The sequence below is a fragment of the Pan troglodytes genome, chromosome 18 (assembly GCF_028858775.2).
Source record: "Pan troglodytes isolate AG18354 chromosome 18, NHGRI_mPanTro3-v2.0_pri, whole genome shotgun sequence".
NCBI lineage: Eukaryota > Metazoa > Chordata > Mammalia > Primates > Hominidae > Pan > Pan troglodytes.
The window spans coordinates 56753438-56775543 of NC_072416.2; the positions used below are offsets into that span (position 1 = coordinate 56753438).

General features: G+C 45.6%; 1 long non-coding RNA gene and 1 other non-coding gene across 3 annotated transcripts in view; one reads left to right on the plus strand and one right to left on the minus strand.

Annotated features, from left to right (window-relative positions):
• Nucleotides 1-9275: 9275 nt before the first annotated feature.
• On the minus strand, nt 9276-9382 carry LOC112205994 (U6 spliceosomal RNA). Its single transcript, XR_002940120.1, has one exon. It is a non-coding gene; the product is annotated as a U6 spliceosomal RNA (small nuclear RNA).
• A 5189-nt stretch (nt 9383-14571) lies between these two features.
• Nucleotides 14572-22106, plus strand: part of LOC107968867 (uncharacterized) — a 443383-nt gene continuing 435848 nt past the window's right edge. Inside the window, exons 1-2 of one of the 2 annotated variants that reach the window (XR_002939988.3) lie at nt 14572-15050; nt 20924-21126. This is a non-coding gene — a long non-coding RNA (uncharacterized LOC107968867). The remainder of the gene's footprint in view (nt 15051-20923; nt 21127-22106) is intronic. The other variant, XR_010152359.1, reaches the window with a different exon arrangement.

Below are 22106 nucleotides of genomic sequence, written 5' to 3' on the forward strand. Positions count from 1 at the left end.
CTGAATGTTTCCTTATCCCCCACCCTTTCTTTTTTTGTTTGTTTTTTTGAGATGGAGTTTCACTCTGTCACCCAGGCTGGAGTGCAGTGGCGTGATTTCGGCTCACTACAACCTCTGCCTCCCGGGTTCGAGCGATTCTCCTGCCTCAGCTCCCCGAGTAGCTGGGTTACAGGTGCCACCACCACGCCCGGCTAATTTTTGTATTTTTAGTAGAGACGGGGATTTCACCATGTTGACCAGTCTGGTCTCAAACTCCTGATCTCAAGTGATCTGCCCGCCTCAGCCTCCCAAGACTGCTAGGATTACAGGCATGAGCCACCGCGCCTGGCTTCCTTATCCCTTTTATGGAGAGGGTCGCATGTGTATTTTGTGGGGCAGTTGTGAGGATTAATAAGATTAGCAGATTATGTCTAAAACAGGGCCTGATTTAGTAAGCACAAAATAACCCATGGTCATTAATGACAAACTCGTGAATGTCAAATCCTGATAACTGTTTGTGGAAGGAAATGAATCGGTTTTGAAGGAGATGAATCGGTTTTAAAGGAAAAAGCAAATGAATTTCAGACACATCCACAAGTCAAACGAGTCTTTCTCATGTGTAGTCTATTTCTCTGATACTCGTCTCTTAAACCCAGGTAGGGGCCCGGTGTGTTGGCTTATGCCTGTAAACCCAACACTTTGGTAGACTGAGGCAGGAGGATAGCATGAAACCAAGAGTCTGAGACCAGCCTGGGCAACAAGATGAAACCCCCATCTCTTAAAAAAATAAAAAAAATTAGCAGGATGTGGTGTTGCGTGCCTGTTCCAGCTACTCAGAAGGCTGAGGAGGGAGGATTGCTTGAGCCCATTAATTCAAGACTCCAGTGAGCCAGGATTGCGCTACTGCACTCCAGCCTGGGTAACAGAGTGAGACGCTGGCTCTAAATAAATAAATACATACATAAATAAAATAAAACCGAGATAGAACTGTGTACCTTGGCAATTTAATATCTCCTCTGTGGCTCCATGTTGCCTGAATGGTAAAGTCTAAACCCCTACTTAGGGCCACATTCTAGGTCCTTCCGGCCCAGCTCCAATTTACTGTCTCAGACCCTTATGCTCTCATATGACCTTGACCTATGTGCCTATAGGCCATGACTTGGGATTCTACCTGTGAAAAGTAAAGTAGAGATTCTTCTTCGAAGACTTTCCTCCCTAATTAGAGATAAATAGTAACTTCTCTCAAAAACAAAATGTATTCAAAGACCTGTACTAACATTCTTAAATATCTGCTAGCCATAATAAAGAAATCAATGTACTTTATGTTCCTAGCTGCCACCATTTAGCCTAAATATTTGCCCTGGCATGCTTATACTGGTCCAAGCAAGCATTAGGTCATAGCCTGTTCCTCTTCCTTATTTGAAGGTGTTTTTACCTTTCTCAGCATTCCACAAGTTACTTCCTCCTTCCTTTGCTCTCCTCTGCCTTTGCCTCTTTTAAAAAGTTCTAAGTTGCTAGCCAATCAGAACAAATACAAAATGTGAGGACCTGTTCCAGCCAATGAAAACCAGACACAGCAGCAAGGTGGACGCATCAGGTTATAAGTGACCCTATCTCCTTTGTTTGGTGTACTCTCGTGGCAAAACTGCTGTCGAGTGTACCCTTTCTGCAGAAAGTATAAAAATGGCCTTGCTGAGGAAATTAAATTTATGTTCAAGTGCTATTTCTTTACAGCACCAAGAAACAAGCATTTCAAACATACTAGTACATCAGTTTGCTCAGGCTGCTGTAACAAATCCCCATGAATTGGGTGGTTTAAAACAACAGAAATTTATTCACTCACAATTCTGGGGGCCCAAAATCAAAAATCAAGGTGTTGGCAGGGTTTGTGCCTTATGGGGTCTCAGAGACTCTGTTCCATGCTTCTCCTAGCTTCTGGCAATTGTCTGCACTCCTGGGCATTCGTATGCTGTTAGAGGCATCACTAATCTCTGCCTCTGGTGTCACACAGTGTTCTCTCCCTGTCTGTCTCTTCTCTTCTTTTAAGGACACCAATCATATTGGGGTAGGGTGCATCTCAATTGCCTCATCTTCCCCTGATTACATCTGTAAACACCCTATTTTCAAATAGATCACATTAATGGGTTCCCCAGGTTAGAACTTAAACGTACCTTTTTTGGGGGCACATTTCAACCCATAACAACTACTATTCCCAAAACAATTACACGTCCAGGTATAAACCCTAGAGATCTTCTCACACATTTTTAAGGCTGTCAGTAAAGCATTGTTTATAAAAGCAAAACAGGGAACAACCTAGTCGCCCATCGGTGGAGGAAGAGATGGATGTTCTGCTACAGTCTCATGATGGAGCATGACAGAACTACTAACGTGAATGAACTCAATAGATGTCACCATGGATAGACCTCAAAAACATAAACATGCTATAGAATTATACATATAATATGGTGCCACTTAGACAATATTTTTAAAATACAGGAAACCATAACATACATTTATTCATAAATGTATGTAAAAGTTTGAAAAAATATGCCAAGGATATGGTTCAATACAGGATTAGGAGGGCATGAGCGTATTTGCCCTTGTGGAGGGAAGGAGACAACTTTGTCATATTGGCTTCATAAAAATTATAGATAAGAGGCAGGCGTGGTGGCTCACGCCTGTAATCCCAGCACTTTGGAGGCCAAAGCGGGCGGATCACCTGAGGTCAAGAATTAGAGACCAGCCTGGCCAACATGGTGAAACCCCGTCTCTACTAAAAATACAAAAATTAGCCAGATGTGGTGGCGCGTGCCCAGCTACCCAGGAGGCTGAGGTAGGAGAATCGCTTAAACCTGGGAGGCAGAGGTTGCAGTGAGCCTAGATTGTGCCACTGCACTCCAGCCTGGGCACAGAGCAAGACTCTGACTCCAAAAAAAAAAAAAAAGAAAAAAAGAAAAAAAGAAAAAATACAGATCAGATTAACAATTGTCACCATTTTGGGGTTGAGTATTTGTCACATTGGATTCTGTACTTTTCTGTGTGTGTGTGTGTGTGTGTGCATATAGTTTTTGTGTGTGTGTGTGTGTATATATACACATATACATATATACACACATATAAATATATATACACATATACATATATACACATATAAATATATATACACATATACATATATATATACACACACATATACATATATATATGCTAATTTGAGTTCCTGATGTGAAAGGTGGATTGGAAGGAACAACCCTACAGTGGGGAGACTAGGTAGAAGGAAGGTTTACACAGGAATCCAGGCAAGAAATTCTGATTGCCTGAGTTCAGGTAGAGGTAACAGTGATGGAGAAAAGGTTACAGATCTGGGGCATATCAAGGAGGTAGAATCAGATGGATTTGGTGATTAGATGCAGAGAAAGGTAGAAAAGGAGTCAGAAATAATTCCCAATGCTTTAGTTAAAATTGGGGTTGTCTGCAGTTAACAGAGACCCCGAATAATTGACTTAACATAAAATATATCTTTCTCACATAAAAATCTGGAGATAGGCAGTCCAGGGTTGGGGTGGCATTTCTGACCCAGAGTCCTTAGGAAGTCAAGTCCTTCCAGATCCTCGCCCCGCCCTCCCTAAAGTGTGGTTGACTCCCAGTGGTCCAAGATAGTAGCCATAGCTTCATCCATCACATCTCCATTCAAGGCAGCTGGAGTGCAAAGGACGTACACCAGTTAACTTTTAAAAGAGTTAAAATATGGGCCAGGTGCAATGGCTCATGCCTGTAATCCCAGCACTTTGGGAGGCTGAAGCAGGAAGATTGCTTGAGTCCAGGACCAGTCTAGACCAGTCTAGGCAACATAGTGAGACCCTGTCTCTACAGAAAAAAGTGCAAGAATTAGCCAGGTGTGGTGGTGTGCGCCTGTAGTTGCAGCTACTTGGGAGGCTGAGGTGGGAGGATTGCTTGAGCCTGGGAGGCAGAGGTTGCAGTGAGCCGAGATTGTGCAACTGCACTCTAGCTTGGGCAACAGAGTGAGACGCTGTCAGGGGGCGAGGGGTGGGGGGAAGTTAAAATAGGAGGAGGCAGAGTGTGGCAAAGATCAGATGGAGGAGAGAGTGAGCCAGGGGAGCACAGAGGAGGAAAGGCTCAATGTCAGCTGTGGAAATCAGGGAGGCCTTCATGGGGGAGGTGACATTTGATCTGAACTTTAAAGGACAGAGGTAATGTGGTATGTGGAGGAGGAAGGAAGGAAAAGACATGGCCTATGCCGCTCCTGATTGTCTTCCTTGTCCTGGCTGTCTACCTCCCCAGTCTCCCTCCACCCCCCTTTTCTGTGGACCTGCCCCTTCTGGCCATTGCCCTGGGCTTTTTCACCCATGCACCTCATATTTCCAACCCTACTATTAATTACTTGGATTCATGAATCCTGCATTTCAGGTTTTGGTCCTGAGCCACGGGTCCTTTAAGCTGTCCACCTGCTCTGACAGTCTCAGGAGCAAATGACAGCACTCCTTCCCCCTCAGGGTCAACCGCCATGTCTCCATTTCTCTGTATTTTACAATATGGAGTAAATGCTCATTTAAACAAATCATCAGGTTTTTGATTTTTGAGTAAGACTCCATCTCAAAAAAAATCATAAACTTTGTTAAAACATTATGAGTTTTTTTGCGATTTTTTTTTCCTTTAGCTCTTCAGCTGTCATCAGTGTTAGTGTATTTTATGTGTGACCCAAAACAGTTCTTCTAGTGTGACCCAGGAAGCCAAAAGATTGAATACTCCTGTCTTACACTGTCACCTCGGGACATCTATAAAGCTTAGATGTTGCAAAACAATGAACTTTGTCCTCAAGAAACACAGGTAATTTACTAAAAATGCACATGTAGACCTATGATTTTAATTTAAAACCATCTTCTAGATATTTACCGAAGAGCCCTTCCCTCCACCCTTTCTGTTCTCCTTCCACCATTCCAGGGACTAAGTACAGGACTATGTCTAGCTCCAAGAAGTCTAGGGACAAAGGTCTCTCCCAGAAGACAGGCGTTTGTAAAAACGAACAAGAGTACATTTATAAAGGGATTATTTTACTTCCTCTACTTTAACATACTTTGAACATTATAACTTATTTTATTATTTAATGCGTGCAATAATAACGAAAATGTGCATATAGAACAATGGTGAGGCCATCTGAACTAGTCTCACTCATGGGCATAGAACCCTTCTCTCTGCAAACTTCCTCCTCCCCATCACCCACCACCACCCAATGAGCAGTCAGCATACCCTCCAAGACATCAACTTTAACAATTCTGTCCCCAAAATGCAACCACTCCTATAATGTTTAAAAAAAAAAAAAGAAGGGTATTACTTTAGCCCTTTTAACATATTTTTGTGCATTTTTAAACATCTAGGAAGATGAGCTGTTTCAAACAGGACTTAAGTTTTTCACTATACACGCAGTACCTTTGAGTAAACGGTGCACATACATAACAAAGGCTATAATTTCAATATGTTTTCTAACTAGGAACATTCTGGCCTAGAATCCTTCCCCTTCCTACCTCTATCAACTCAGGGGACAAGTATAAGTATCTGCAATGCTTAGAAGGGATTTTTTAATTTTAATTTTTATTTATTTATTTTTTTAAGACGGAGTCTCGTTCTGTTGCCCAGGTTGGAGTGCAGTAGTGCAATCTCGGCTCATTGAAACCTCCGCCTCCCAGGTTCAGGCGATTCTCCTGCCTCAGCCTCCTGAGTAGCTGGGATTACAGGCACATGCCACCATGCCTGGCTAATTTTTTTTTTTGTATTTTTAGTAGAGATGGGGTTTCACCATGTTGGTCAGGCTGGTCTCGAACTCCTGACCTCGTGATCCGCTCGCCTTGGCCTCCCAAAGTGCTGGGATTACAGGCATGAGCCACTCCGCCCAGGCTGGGATTTTTTTTTTTTTCTTTTTTGAGACAGAGCCTTGCTCTATCGCCCAGGCTGGAGTGCAATGGTGCAATCTTGGCTCACTGCAAACTTTGCCTTCCGGGTTCAAGCCATTCTCCTGCCTCAGCCTCTGGAGCAGCTGAGATTACAGGCACCCACCACTATTCCCAGCTAATTTTTGTATTTTTAGTAGAGATGGGGCTTTGTCATGTTGGCCAGGCTGATCTCAAACTGCTCACCTCAGGTGATCCACCTGCCTGGGCCTCGTAAAGTGCTGGGATTACAGGTGTGAGCCACCATGCCTGGCCTTACAAGGGATTTTAAAAATTTCACTTCCATCAGTGTTTTTTAAGAACAGTCTTTCCTATGAATTTTAATGTAAAGTGTACTCAGTGAATTAGTTTACTAACTTCACTTTTGTCATATGCTGGCAAGCTCTTTAACATCTTGAAAGACTAGATGTTGTAAAGCAGGACTCATTTGACCCTTATATACACTAGCTACACAGCAAAGTAAAATTAAACGCACAGACGTAAGGGACAACGGTCAAATGTTGTTCACCATAAACACTCTTGTATAAAGCCCTTTGAACTTTCTTCTCCTTCCTCCCTGAACTAGCACAAATATAATAATGTGTACTGCTCAGAGAAATCAATTTCTAAATTGATCAATTTCTAAAAGACAATATTTCATATGAATTTTAACAAAAGGATACCTACAAAATGTGCTATTTACTACCTCTACTTTTAACACACTTGGTCCACTTCTAAATATCTAGAAAGAGTAGATGTTTCAAATAAGGACTTAGGCTGGTGCAGTGGCTCATGTCTGTAATCCCAGCACTTTGGGAGGCCGAGGTGGGCAGATCATGAGGCCAGGAGTTCAAGACCAGCCTGATCAACATAGTGAAACCCCATCTCTACTAAAAGTACAAAAATGAGCCAGGAGTGGTGGCATGCGCCTGTAGTCCCAGCTACTCGGGAGGCTGAGGCAGGAGAATCGCTTGAACCCGGGAGGTGGAGGTTGCAGTGAGCCGAGACTGCGCCACTGCACTCCAGCCTGGGTGACAGAGTGAGACTCCGTCTCAAAAAAAAAAAAAAAAAAAAAAATTAAGGACTTAAGTTTTCCACTATATACACAGTAATATTAAATAAATGGCACATGTAGCAATGGTTATATCTGAAAGTATCTTCTAAATAGGAACATTCTGGTTTCTTTTCTTCTTTTCTTTTTACTTTTTCACTTCCTCGTCAGTGCCAAGGAACATTCTGGTTTGAATCCTTCATTTCTTCCAACTCCTCTCCACCAACAATCTGGTGGATATAGGGACATGTGTCACTTAGAAGAGATGTTATCATTTCACTTCCAAAAGTCCTTTTCAGAAGACAGCTTTTCATGAATTTTAACACAAACTGTACAAAATGTGTTATTTACTAATATTTAGAGACTAGACATTATAAAATTAGGACTCATTTGTCCAGTATATACACAATACATACAGTACAGAAAAGTTAAGTGAAATGCATGTAACATATAGGGCAATGGATAGACTGAAATTTTCTATTTATTTATTTATTTGAGATGGAGTTTTGCTTTTGTCGCCCAGGCTGGAGTGCAATGGCAAGATCTCAGCTCACTGCAATCTCTGCCTCCCGGGTTCAAGTGATTTTCCTGCCTCAGCCTCCCAAGTAGTTGGGATTACAGGTGCCTCCCACCTCACTCGGCTGATTTTTGTATTTTTGGTAGAGATGGAGTTTTGCCATGTTGGCCAGGCTGGTCTCGAACTCCTGACCTCAGGTGATCTGCCCGCCTCAGCCTCCCAAAGCGCTAGGATTACAGGCATGAGCCACTACACCCATCCAATAAGCTGAAATTTTCTAGTACACAGTAACAAAACACACTTTGCAATTTCTTCCCTCTTATCTCCCTCAACCCAATGAACAACTACAGAGATTATACTGTTCTCAGAGGTGTTTCATATTAGAACTTGTCCACTGTGTACACGGCACTGTTAAAATTGCACACATGTGGGCCAGGCGCGGTGGCTCATGCCTGTAATCCCAGCACTTTTGGAGGCCAAGGTGGGTGGATCACCTGAGGTCAGGAGTTCGAGACCAGCCTGACCAACATGGAGAAACCCTGTCTCTACTAAAAATACAAAAATTAGCCAGGCATGGTGGCGGGCACCTGCAATCCCAGCTACTCGGGAGGCTGAGGTAGGAGAATCGCTTGAACCCAGGAGGTGGAGGTTGCAGTGAGCCGAGACTGCACCATTGCACTCCAGCCTGGGCAACAGAGCGAGACTCCGTCTCAAAAAAAAAAAAATTGCATACATGTAACAATTGTTATAGGTTGGTGCAAAAGTAATTGAGGTTTTTGCATATAATTTGAGGTATCTTCTAAGTATGAGAACATCGTGGACTTGAACCATATGCTCCTCACTTCCTTCTCTCTGTCATCAATCCAGTGGACTAGTACAGGCATGTGTAATGCTTACAGAGGTTGCACAAACACATATCCAAAAGTCATTTACAGAGGACAGCGTTTCCTATGAATTTCAATACAAACTGTACAAAATGAGCTAATTTTACTAAGACTTGGTCATACGCCGGCAGCCTCTTTAACATCTAGAGACTAGGTGTTGGAAAATTAGGACTCATTTGTCCATTACATACACTAGATACACAGCAAAACAAAATAAACAAAATGCGCAGAAAAACAGTGTCTGAAAATTTCCAAGTGTGAATGCACTAGCATATTACCTTTTGCAATTCCTTCCCTCCCACCTCCTGCAAACCATTGAACAAGTATAGATGGTACTATCCTGCTCATAGAGGTGGTTTAACAATTTTATTTCCAAAAGATAATATTTCTTATGAATTTCAGCAAAAAGATATTTACAAATTGATATTTTACTACCTCTATATTGAACATGTGTTGGGTACTTGTAAACATCTACATAGACTAGATGTTTCAGGTAAGGATATTTGTCCTCCATAGACACAGCAGTACTGAATAAACCTCACACATGAAACAATAGTTGCAGTTTTTTTTCTTTTCTTTTCTTTCTTTCTTTTTTTTTTTCCTGACACAGAGTCTGGCTCTGTGATCCTGGCTGGATCTCAGCTGACTGCAACTTCTGCCTCCTGGGTTCAAGCAACTCTTGTGCCTCAGCCTCCCAAGTAGCTGGGATTACAGGCATGCGCCACCATGCCTGGCTAATTTTTATATTTTCAGTAGAGAGGGGGTTTCACCATGTTGGCCAGTCTTGTCTCAAACTCCTGACCTCAGGTGATCCACCCACCTTGGCCTCCCAAAAAGCTGGGATTACAGGCATGAGCCACTGTGCCTAGCCTGCTTTTTTTTTTCTTTATTTCTTATTAGAAAATAGGGGATGCTTCATGAATTTGCATGTCATCCTCACACTGGGGCCATGCTAATCTTCTCTGTATCATTCCAACTTTAGCGTATATGCTGCCAAAGTGAGCACAATAGTTATCATTTAACAGTGTCTTCAAAATATGAACATTCTGGCCTAAAACTGTTCCCTTCTACACCAACACAGTGGGCTATAATGCTCAAATTTTCAGATGACAATCTTTCCTAGGAATTTTAAAACAAAATGTACAAAATATATTCATTTAACTAACTCTACTTTTGCTTTTGTCATACACTGGCAACCTCTCTAACATCTAGAAAGAGTAGCTGTTGTAAATTAGGACTCGTTTATCTTTTATGTACACGATATACACAGATAAGTAAAACAAAATGCACAGACAGAAGGGCTAGTGGTTAATCTCGCTTCATTATAAGCACAGTGGTGCAGAGTTCATCACACTTTGAGAGGCTATAGTGAGCTTCCTTCTTCCCCTGAACCGGTGCACAAACACGACGTGTACTAGGCAAAAACATTTCACATGAATTTTAACAAAAAGACACCTGTAACCCCAGCACTTTGGCAGGCCTAGGCCTGCGGATTGTTTGAGGTCAGGAGCTCAAGATCAGCCTGGCCAACATGGTGAAACCCCATCTCTTCTAAAAATACAAAAATTAGCCGGTTGTGGTGGTTCATGCCTGTAATCCCAGCTACTTGGGAGGCTGAGGAAGGAGAATGGCTTGAACCTGGGAGGTGGAGGTTGCAGTGAGCCGGGATCGCGCCACTGCACTCCAGCCTGGGCAGAACGAGACTCTGTCTCAAAAAAAAAAGTTTTACAAAATGTGATGTTTTACTACCTCTACTTTTAACATATATCAGGCACTTCGGAACGTCTAGAAAGACTAGTTATTTCAAAAAAGTACTTTGCACTGTCAACTATATATAAAGTAGTGAAGAATAAAATGCACGCACAAAACAATGATTATGATATGAAAACATCTTCTCCATATGACCTGCCTGGCATAGAACCTTCTCTTCCTTCTCACAGACTTCTGTTTCACGTCCTCTAACCCCCTGTACAAACGTGGACGTGTGTCACTCTTGGTGCTTCTACATTTCAAAAAGTCATTTCCAGTGGGGGTGGCGGGGTTGGGGTGGGGTAGCTCATGCTTGTAATCCCAGCCCTTAGGGAGGCTGAGGTGGGAGGATTGCTTGAGGCCACGAGTTCTAGGCAAGCCTGGGAAACATAGCAAGACCCTATCTCTACAAAAAAAATTAAAAATAAAAAATAAAAAAATTAACTGGTTATAGTGGCATGTGCATGTAATCCCAGCTACTCAGGAGGCTGAGGTGAGAGGATTGCTTGAGCCCAGGAATTTGAGGCTACAGTGAACTATGTTCGCATCACTGCATTCCAGCTTAAGTGACAGCAAAATCCTGTCTCAAAAAAAAAAAAAAAGAAAAAAGTCATTTTCAGGAGACATATCTCTATGATTTTTTAAAAAAACAAATGGATGTTTACAAGATGTGTGATTTTCTAACTCTGTCATAATTGGCAACCTCTTTACATCTAGAAGGACTAGATGTAGCAAATGTTTTGTTTTGTTTTGTTTTGTTTTGTTTTGTTTTTGAGATGGAGTTTCACTTGTAGGCCAGGCTGGAGTGCAATGGTGCAATCTTGGCTCACTGCAACCTTCCTGGGTTCAAGCAATTCCCATACCTCAGCCTCTCAAGTAGCTGGGATTACAGGTGCCCGCCACCACACCCAGCTAATTTTTGTATTTTTAGTAGAGACGGGGTTTCACCATGTTGGGCAGGCTGGTCTCAAACTTTTGACCTCAGGTGATCTACCCGCCTCGGCCTCCCAAAGTGCTGGGATTACAGGCGTGAGCCACCGTGCCTGGCCGCAAATGTTTCCTTTTTTCTTTTTCTTTCTGTTTTTGAGACAGGGTCTCGCTCTGCTGTGTTGCCCAGGCTCTGGTGCAGTGGCACACTCATAGCTCACTGCAGCCTCTGCCTCTCAGGCTCAAGTGTCCTCCCACCTCAGCCTCCTGAGTAGCTGGTACCACAGGTGTGTATCACCACACTTGGCTAATTTTTAAATTTTTTGCAGAGAAGGGAGTCTCACTATGTTGTCTAGGCTGGTTGTGAATGTGCCTAGGCTGATCGCTGAAGCGATCTTCCCGCCTTGACCTCCCAAAGTGCTGGGATTATAGGCATGAGCCACCAGCCCAGCCAAATTTTTTCTTTTAAAAAGTTGGGGGGCAAATCGAGATTAGCTTTTTCATATTATATACACAGGCCTTCTGTGTATTATACACACAGCCAGTAAATCTTTTCAAAGGGTGGTAGGCATTTCCAGTTGGCCAAATGTGGTCTCTTTTTCTACTATTTCTCTCTACCTATATTAAGGTCTGGTAGACTTGTCTGATGGCTGCTGACTCGTCCATCTGTTGTTGTCCTGGGCTCCCTCATCTCCTGGCTGGTTCAGGCCTAGGGAGGTCTTGTCCAATTGGGACAGACCGGGCAACCCAGGATCCAGATCTGCACGGCCCCGTGGCCTACAGAGGTGACCAAGCCTGTGTCAGTAGACCTGCCTTTTCTCCTGGTCACACCCATGCCACTCAAGGGCACTGTGTCCTAGCAGCTTGCAGGGGCTTTGCCTGGGCCTGGCAGGACTGGGCCAGGAGACCTCGTGGCTGGTATGGTCCAGGCTGGGAGAGGCTGTTACTGCCATCAAGTCACCCAGGTGTGGAGGGGAGAGAGGTTCCCTGCTGCCTGGGCCCGGCCGGAGGGCAGCCACGGTGAGAGCTCTGGGCATCTGCAGCGCAGAGGCTGCAGCCTGTCCTGGGGACCCCCAGTTCATCTGCCAACCTGGAAGAGCTGGCCTCGTTCCGCTTCTCACCCGGCTTTCTGCTGGAACGTAAAATCAGTTTTTTTTGTTTTGTTTCGTTTTTTTGGAGATGGGGTCTTGCTTTGTCACTTAAGCTGATCTTGAACTCCTGGGTGACTGTGCCCAGCCAGAATCATTTTTAACAAAACAATGTGCAAGTCCTTGGATTAGGCAGTCTGAGTGACCTTTGGGTTCAGGCGTTCATGGCGCCAAGTTCCATCACTTAGAACTTACTAGACACCATGCTCTGTTCTGCTGCATCCAGAGCTTCTCTGGGCCTCTCCCATTTGTTTCCTGCTGGCTCCCAGACAGACCCAGAGGAAACATTTCCAGAATGACCTCAGAAATGATTGCGGGGATCCTTTTCACCCAGGGATCCAGGTATATATATATATACACACACACATATATATACATATATACATATATATACATATATACATATATACATATATACGTGTGTGTGTGTGTATATATATATATATATATATGTATGTATGTATATTGGATTCTCCTGGGAGGGTTTGGGAAGGTCTAACAGTGAGGGGGGTCCTGAGTCAAAGAAAGGTCCTGTCTTCACCTACTTGCTTACATCATCATTTGTATTGTTATTTAATATTAATTTTTATTTTAGAGACAGGTTCTTGCTCTGTCACCCAGGCTGGAATGCAGTGGCACAATGATAGCTCGCTGCAGTCTTGAACTCCTGGGCTCAGGTGATCCTCCCGCCTCAGTCTTCCTATAGCTGGGACTATAGGCATGTACCACCATACTCGGCTAATATTTTATTTTAATTTTTTGTAGACACGGGGTCGCACTGTATTGCCTAGGCTGGTCTTGAACTCCTGGCTTTAAGTGATCCTCCCATGTCAGCCTCACAAAGTGCTGGGATTACAGGCATGAACCACTATGACCAGCTGTATTGTTGTTTTAAAATTACTTTGACCACAGCCGGACATTCTGCTGAAATTATGAAAGCTGTTCTGTGGTCACCAGGGATCAATACGGACAAAGCTTTCCTGCTAAGTAAGTAACACTTCTCAACCAAAAGCCTCATGCTCCCATCTCAATCTTTTTTTTTTTTTTTTGGAGACGGAGTCTCCTCTGTTGCCCAGGCTGGAGTGCAGTAGCGCGATCTAGGCTCACTCCACCTCCCGGGTTCCAGTGACTCTCCTGCCTCAGCCTCCCAAGTAGCTGGTGGGACTATAGGCGCATGCCACCACGCCCGGCTAATTTTTTGTATTTTTAGTATTGATGGGGTTTCACTGTGTTAGCCAGGATGGTCTCGATCTCCTGACCTCATTATCCGCCCGCCTGGGCCTCCCAAAGTGCTGGGATTACAGGCGTGAGCCATGGCACCCGGTCTTTTTTTTTTTGAGACGGGGTCTCACTGTGTTGTCCAGGCTGTAGTGCAGTGGCGCCATCTTGGCTCACTGCAACCTCTGCCTCCTGGTGAGAGATGACAGCATGCTGGCAGCCCTCGCTCACCCTTGGTGCCTCCTCGGCCTCGCGCCCACTCTGGCCGCGCTTGAGGAGCCCTTCAGCCCGCCGCTGCACTGTGGGAGCCCCCTCCTGGGATGGACCGACGCCGGAGCCGGCTCCCTCAGCCTGTGAGGAGGTGTGGAGGGAGAGGCACAGGTGGGAACCGGGGCTGCGCAGGGCGCTTGCCGGCCAGCTAGAGTTCCGGGTGGGCATGGGCTTGGCGGGCCCCGCGCTGCGCTCGGAGTGGCCGGCCAGCCCGCCGGCCCCGGGCAGTGAGGGGTTTAGCACCCGGGCCAGCAGCTGCGGAGGGTGCGCGGGTTCCCCAGCAGTGCTGGCCCACCGGTGCTGCACTCGATTTCTCGCCTGGCCTTAGCTGCCTCCCCGCAGGGCGGGGCTCGGGACCTACAGCCGGCCATGCCTGAGTCTCCTCCCCACCCCGCCGTGGGCTCCTGCGCGGCCTGAGCCTCCCCGACGAGCACCACCCCCTGCTCCAGGCCGCCCGGTCCCATCAACCGCCCAAGGGCTGAGGAGTGCCGGCACACGGTGGGGGACTGGCAGGCAGCTCCACCTGCGGCCGTGGTGCGCGATCCACTGGATGAAGCCAGCTGGGCTCCGGAGTCTAGTGGGGATTTGGAGAACCTTTATGTCTAGCTAAGGGATCGTAAATACACCAATCAGCACTCTGTATCTAGCTCAAGGTTCCTAAACACACCAATCAGCACCCTGTGTCTAGCTCAGGGTTTGTAAATACACCAATCAACACTCTTATCTAGCTAATCTAGTGGGGAGGTGGAGCACTTTTGTGTCTAGCTCAGGGATTGTAAATGCATCAATCAGCATCCTGTCAAAACGGACCAATCAGCTCTCTGTGAAACAGACCAATCGGCTCTCTGTAAAATGGACCAATCAGCAGGATGTGGGTGGGGCCAGATAAGAATAAAAGCAGGCTGCCTGAGGTCGCGGTGGTAACGTGTTCCGGCGTCCTTCCACGCTGTAGTGGCTTACGTTGTTTTGCTGTTTGGGGTTTGCACTCTTTTTGAGCTGTAACACGGCAAAGGTTTGCAGCTTCGCTCCTGAAATCATCGAGACCACAAACCCACCGGGAAGAACGAACAACTCCAAACGCACCACTTTAAGAGCTGTAATACTCGTCGGGAAGGTGTACAGCTTCACTCCTGAGTCAGCGAGACCACGAACCCATCAGAAGGAAAAAACTCCAAACATCAGAAGGAACAAGTTTCAGACACGCCACCTTTAAGAACTGTGACACTCACCGCGAGGGTCCGCGGCTTCATTCTTGAAGTCCGTGAGACCAAGAACCTACCAATTCCGAATACGTTGGGTTCAAGTGCTTCTCCTGTCTCAGACTCCCGAGTAGCTGGGATTACAGGCGCCCACCACGCCCAGGTAATTTTTTGTATCTTTAGTAGAGGCGAGGTTTCACCATGTTGGCTAGGTTCGTCTCAAAATACTGACCTCGTAATCCGCGCCGCCTCAGCCTCACAAAGTGCTGCGATTACCTGCGCCCGACCGCTCCCACCCCAATCGTGTTGAAATTGTGTAGTATAGAATAATATAAATTTGAAAAAGCTTTTAGAGGTTAGTTGGAGCAGTGCTTCTCATGTTGCACATCACCTTGAGAACTTGTGAAATTGCAGGTCCTGAGTCAGCATGGTGTTGTAGGGTGAGGGGAGTGACTGTGCTTCTGTGTTTTTCGAGACGGGGGCGGGTCTCACTTTGTTGCCCAGGTGGGAGTGCAGTGGTGCAAACAAGGCTCATTGCAGCCTTGATCTCCGGGGCTCAAGCTGTCTGTTCACCTCAGCCTTCTGAGTAGCTGGGACTTCAGGCGTACATCACCACACCCAGCTAGTTTTAGTATTTTTTCGTAAAGATAGGATTTTGTCATGTTGGCCAGGCTAGTCTTGAACTTCTGGGCTCAAGCAATCCACCAACCTTGGCCTTTGAAAGTGCTGGGATTACAGATGTGAACTACAATGCCTGGCTGCTTCTGTATTTTAATTTTTTATTTCTTAAAATATTTATTTGAGATGGAGTCTTGCTCTGTTGCTCAGACTGGAGTGCACGGTGGCACGATCTTGGCTCACTGCAACCTCTGCCTCCCAGGTTCAAGAGATTCTGCTGCTTCAGCCTCCCGAGCAGCTGGGATTCTAGGTGCCTGCCAACATGCCTGGCTCATTTTTGTATTTTTAGTAGAGATGGGTTTCACCATGTTGGCCAGGCTGGTGTCGAACTCCTGACCTTAGGCAATCCACCCACCTTGGCCTCTGAAAGTGCTGGGATTACAGGCGTGAGCCACCACATCCGGCCTTTTTTTTTTTTTTTTTTTTTTTTGAAACAGGGATCTTGCTGTGTCACCCAGGCTGGAGAGCAGTGGCACGATCATGGCTCACTGAGGGGATTCAGACAAACCCCAGGCCTGAGCTTGCAGAGTATGGAGAGCAGGGAGAGGGGTGCAGTCATTGACTTCAAAATCAAGACTTGAGGCTTTACTGGGGAGAGATTCTCTGTGCTCAATAGTAAGGATTTTTTTTTTTTAGTTTTATTTTTAAATGTTTATTTAGAGGATTGGGTTAGGAGACTGGCTAATTTTTGTATTTTGGTAGAGACGAGGTTTTGCCATGTTGCCCAGGCTGGCCTCGAACTCCTGGGCACAAGTGATCCCTCTCCTTTCCAAAGTGCTGGGATTACAGGCGTGAGCCACTGCACCTGACCAATAGTTAGGATTTGTGCTCTGCCCTCCTAACCACAATTTGGAGAAACAAACCAGTATACAAATTCACAGTACTTAATTCCTCCAAATAGTTCTGTTTAAATCATGCTAATGTTAGTTAAAGGGAAAACATCAAGCTTTTAAAGAATTAAAGATAGTTTTATTTAGAAGTCTGAGGATTAGAAACCGAAGCCTACAGCCTGGGAGTGGCCTGTTAGAGATGTCCTATCAGACTGTTCCGGAAGTGCCCACTGCTCGTACACAGGTGGCAGAGGTTCAGTATGTGTAAAATCACATCCAGGCCAGGCACAGTGGCCCATGCCTGTAATCCCAGCACTTTAGGAGGTCGAGGCAGGTGGATCACCTGAGGTCAGGAGTTTGAGACCAGCCTGGCCAACATGGCAAAACCCCATCTCTACTAAAAATACAAACATTAGCTGGATGTGGTGGTGCACTCCTGTAGTCCCAGCTACTTGGGAGGCTGAGGCAGGAGAATCGCTTGAACCCTGGAGGCAGAGGTTGCAGTGAGCCAAGACTGCACTCCAGCCTGGCGACAGAGCACTCCGTCTCAAAAAAAACAAAACAAAACAACAACAACAACAAAAAAACTGGTTGTAGCTTACAGAAGCATAACCACTAACCCTACTGGACATTATCTTATGTGTAAGAAAAGGCAAGGCAAGGATCATTTACCTTAAAAATAAAAAAAAAAAAAGATTTTTGAGAATGGGTCTTGCTATGTTGCCCAGGCTGATCTCTAACTCCTGGTCCCACAATTCTCCTGACTTGGCCTCCCAAAGTATTGGGATTACAGGCATGAGCTGCTGCACCTGGCCTCAATTGATCTTTTAAGGAATGTATTGACTCAGGCGAGAGATGTGGGAGGCTGTGCGCTCTGTCCTCTTCTGACTTCAAGACATTCTTCCTGAGAGCTGTATTTTATCAGAGTCGGGGTTTCAAACAGAAATGAGCAAATAGGGCCTCTTAGCACTTGCTGCTATGTCTCACACTAAGCACCTGAAAGAGCCGTGAAAGTAAGAAGAAACTTTAACTTCAAACTGGAAGCTATTCTCCTGCCTTAATCTAACCTACGGTGTCTGGCCCACTTCCAGGCCCAGGGCTAGCTCTCTCCTTGCTTTTGTGAATTTCAACTTCAGTAAACCCTTTCACATAATTCCATGTAACCTTAAACGAAGGTTCTTGTGGATGTTTTAATTATTAAAGAAGACGGCCAGGTGTGGTGGCTCCCACCTGTAATCCCAGCACTTTGGGAGGCTGAGGCGGGTGGATCACCTGAGGTCAGGAGTTTGAGATCAGCCTGACCAACATGGTGAAACCCTGTCTCTACTAAAAATACAAAAATTAGGCGGGCGTAGTGGCGTGTTCTGGTAATCCCAGCTACTTGGGAGGCTGAGGCAGGAGAATCCCTTGAACCCCAGAGGCAGAAACTGCAGTGAGCAGAGATTGTGCCACTGCAATCCAGCCTGGGTGACAGAGACTCCATCTTTGAAGGAGGTGCTAGAAAACTGGGAAGGAACAATTTATTTTTTAAAGATGGAGTCTCACTCTGTTCCCCAGGCTGGAGTGCAGTGGCATGATCTCAGCTCACTGCAACCTCCGCCTCCCAGGTTCTACTGATTCTCCTGTCTCAGCCTCCTGAGTAGCTGGGATTACAGGTGCCCAACACCACACCTGGCTAATTTTCGTATTTTTAGTAGAGACGGGTTTCACCATGTTGGTCAGGCTGGTTTTGAACTCCTGACCTCAGGTGATCCACTTGTCTCAGCCTCCCAAAGTGCTGGGGTTACAGATGTGAGCCACCGTGTCCGGCCAGGAACACTGTTTTTAGGGGGAAAATCCTCTCATTCTATCTCTTTTATTCAATTGATTCCCAGTTACTGTTTAGGTCTCAAATTAGGTAACCTTTGGGAATCCTCCTCTGCCTTCCCTGAACTACCCAGAGACAGAGTTAAGTGCTTTTTTGATGGGCTTCTTAAGACAGTTCTTATTAGAATACGTTTCTTACTTTATAATGATAATTCCCCATTTTTTTCTTGTCTGTTCTCTCTGTGAAGGCTTGTGAGGGCAGAGACAGAGCCCACCTATATTTTCTGTGCACCTAGAACCTGGCATAGCACATCACATATATATTATAGAATGGTATTCTGTTTATGGATTTCATCAGTTTGATGCAGGATTTTTCTTGGACACTCTGCCAGCCAGAGACCTCTGGTGGTGACACCCTCGTTCAGGCCTTACTTGGGCCTGGGATTGCTGTAGGAGATGCCCCATCTACTCAGCCCACCAGGCCACACCTGGCTTGCACTCTGGCACAATCCCATGGCTGCTGCAACTGCGTGCTCAGCTCCTGGCAGAAGTGGATCTGTGAGCCAGCAAGTGTAGGATCTGGCTGGCTGTTCCAAGTGCTGGCACAGGAGCAGGCTCCATGTGGGTCTTGCAGCTGGACCAGGTGTGTCGCACTGAGGGGAACACAGTGGCGCCCAAGCAGGGGTGCCTGAGACCCGGAAGCCCCAGAGGGGGTGTTACAGCAATCTAATAGCTCTTTTGGTCTGGCCGTCCACAGCCTGACAGGTGGTGGCGTGTTAATAGCTCTGTCAGTCCTGTCGTCCTGCTCCGGCCAGCAGCTCTGGGGCTGGCTCTGCCCTGCCCCTGCTTCCCCTCAGGGCAGCTGCTCTCCGCCAGCAGAGTGTGGAGGGTCATGGTGTTGCAGCCTTCTTTGTACCCACGTTCAGTGGGTCCCAAATTCTTGTCCTGCATCCAAGAAGAATGAGGTTATGCTGACAATTGAAGGGTGAGGAGGGTGGAGAAGAATTTTACTGAGTGACTTAACAGCTGTCAATGGAGAGGGGATGCGAGGGTGGTCCTCCACCCAAAGTCGGGTGGCTTCTTTCTAAGTGTGGCTGGGTCTGGGACTTTTATGGGCTCAGAATGGGGAGTGCACGCTGATGGTTTGTGATTGTGCAGAAAAGGCTAAAACAAAGGTACCAACCAAGGGTGGGCACGACAGTGTATATAAAACCAACTAGGGAAGGGTAGGTATATGTAAAATAAGTAAAGTGTGGGGATCAAGCAGAGGAAAGCATGCCAAACAGGAAGAGGTTCTCAATCTCATCTATGGATTTACCTGGGACTTGTACCTTGATTTTCAAGCTTTAGACTGTCTTTGGTTTGAAGGTCGGTTTTCACTGGGGACCTGCTCATGTCTGCCTAGGGATTTGTCTGCCTCCTGCTGCTGTCAAGTTCATCAAATATTTATTGATGGCCTCACCAGGCCACCCATTTCATTGTGAGACAGTGTTGGGTGTGACAGTGCTCTACCTTATGGTGAGATAAACTCTATCTGTACCTTCTATTCATAGGCCTGTATCTGATCATTAGAGCCAGGAGAAAAAAAGAAACAAAACCCTGCCCATTTGAATACAGGTGTTAGTGTTTTAATAATCTCTTATTTAGCCCATGGCATGAGAAACAGCTGAGGACCTGGGGCTATCTGGTCTGTAGCCCCTGCCCTCCTAATCTCTCTTCTCTGGCTGACAAAACATTAAAATGTCATGATAAGAATTTAGAACCACATCGCTGCTGCTTGTTTGGTTTAAAAAAAATTAAATTAAAAAATATAAAAAAGAATTTAGCACCACAGGAGATGTCTGACCTAGGCAAGTAGAGTGAGATGATCACTTCCATTGTTTCGAACTTTATCCTTTTATTAATACAACTCAAGCACATATTGGTGTGTTGATGATAATGGCCTGTGGCCAGCAGTAGCATATGTGAAAAAGGAATCCTGGCCGGGCGTTTTTTACAGGCATGGTGGCTCATGCCTGTAATCCTAGCACTAGCACTTTGGGAGGCTGATGTGGGTGGATTGCTTGAGGTTAGGAGTTTGAGACCAACCGGACCAACATGGTGAAACTCTGTCTCTACTAAAAATACAAAAATTAGCTGGGTGTGGTGGTGGCAGGCTCCTATAATCCCAGCTACTTGGGAGGCTGAGGCATGAGAATTGCTTGAACCTTGGAGGTGGAGGTTGCAGTGAGCTGAGATCGCACCACTGCACTTCAGCCTGAGCGACAAAGCGAGATTCTGTCTCAAAAACAAACAACCAAACAACAACAACAACAAAAAACCCCTAAGAGTGCACAGTTTATTAACCTTTTTGAGAGTGTGGCAATTTTTATATAATTTTTAAAAAGTATATGTGGGGTTGAGGCATTTTAGGCACTATTGTGATTACAGAAAACGCAATTTTATGCAATACCTTTGAGAATTCACGTTGACTAGAATTCGATGTTCCACTCAGCTATGGCTTGTCTTTCGTAGGACAATTACTATTTAGCACTTGGCAAAATTCTTGGTGTAATTTGACTGGATTATTGGTAAAAAGAAGAAAAATTGCAAGTGACACTAAATTCTTCTCAGATAACTGGACATTCTTGGTTTTCCAGTATTTTAGAAAATGCTGGAGCAGGAGAAAGAATGGGGTTTGGAATTAGACACATTTGGCTTTGAATCTCTTTTCTACCACTAGGTAATTGTATGACAATGGAGAGGTGATTACTGCGCTGAAAATCAGTTTCCTGAAGTGAAAAAGGGAATCAAGTTACGTCGCAGAGCCTGGCGTGAGCGGCGCTCAGTCAACACCAGCTCTTCATGGGTTGTGGTTTCCTCCAGTTCCTGGATGTGCGGAGTTCATCCTCCATTGACTGGCGCCCCGATTGACAATGAGGTCTGGTAAGTCCTGCCACTAAAACTGTTACTGAATGTGCTCGATCTCCAGTGACTTCTGTGTTTAAAATAGGAAGTAAGGAACAGATAGATGCAAGATCCCTCTGAACCTTGAGATCTGGTAGTTCAGGAGCGTTTTCTCAGCTTGGACATCTTGTGCAGGGTGGTTATGTGCATGTGTATGTGTGCGTATGTATAATAGGCACAGCTGTGTGGAAGATAACAGGACCCTTGAAGTGAATGAGGGCGGGAGTGTGTACCTGTTGTTGCATGGGGAGGACGGCCCCTGACCAGGAGATGTTTTCGGATGCAGCCCCTGCCCCTACCAACAGTTCTCAGGGCCCTCTAGTATTCTGTGAGCTTATTGCGAGGTGTTACGGAGGTGGCCTCGGCTGGTTGTAGCATCTCTAGGCAGCGGCTGCCATCTCGTGGTAGAAGTCTCAGGATGCTTCCTGCAGAATGCTGGCTTCAAGGGCTGAGCCTTTTATCTGGCTTCTCAGCAGGCCAGATTCTGCTTTTCAAAGAGAATTAGGTGATTGCACAAGAAAGCAATTTAAAAAAATGTATAAACTGAACAAAGGTAGATGTATTCTGGAGTAAAATGTATGTCATGTTTATTTGTTTATTTTTATTTTTATTTTTTTTGAGACGGGATTTTGCTTTTGTCCCCCAGGCTGGAGTGCAATGGTGAGATCTCAGCTCATTGCAACCTCTGCCTCCCGGGTTCAAGCGATTCTCCTGCCTCAGCTTTTTGAGTAGTTGGGATTACAGGTGCCCACCCCAACACCCGGCTAATTTTTTTGTATTTTTTAGTAGAGACGGGGGTTTACCATGTTGGCGAGGCTGATCTCAAACTCCTGACCTCTGATCCACCTGCCTCGGCCTCCCAAAGTACTAGAATTATAGGCATGAGCCACCGTGCCCGGCCCTGTCATATTTATTTTTAACTTTATAGAAACTTTACACAATGCCAAGCCACTTAAGGT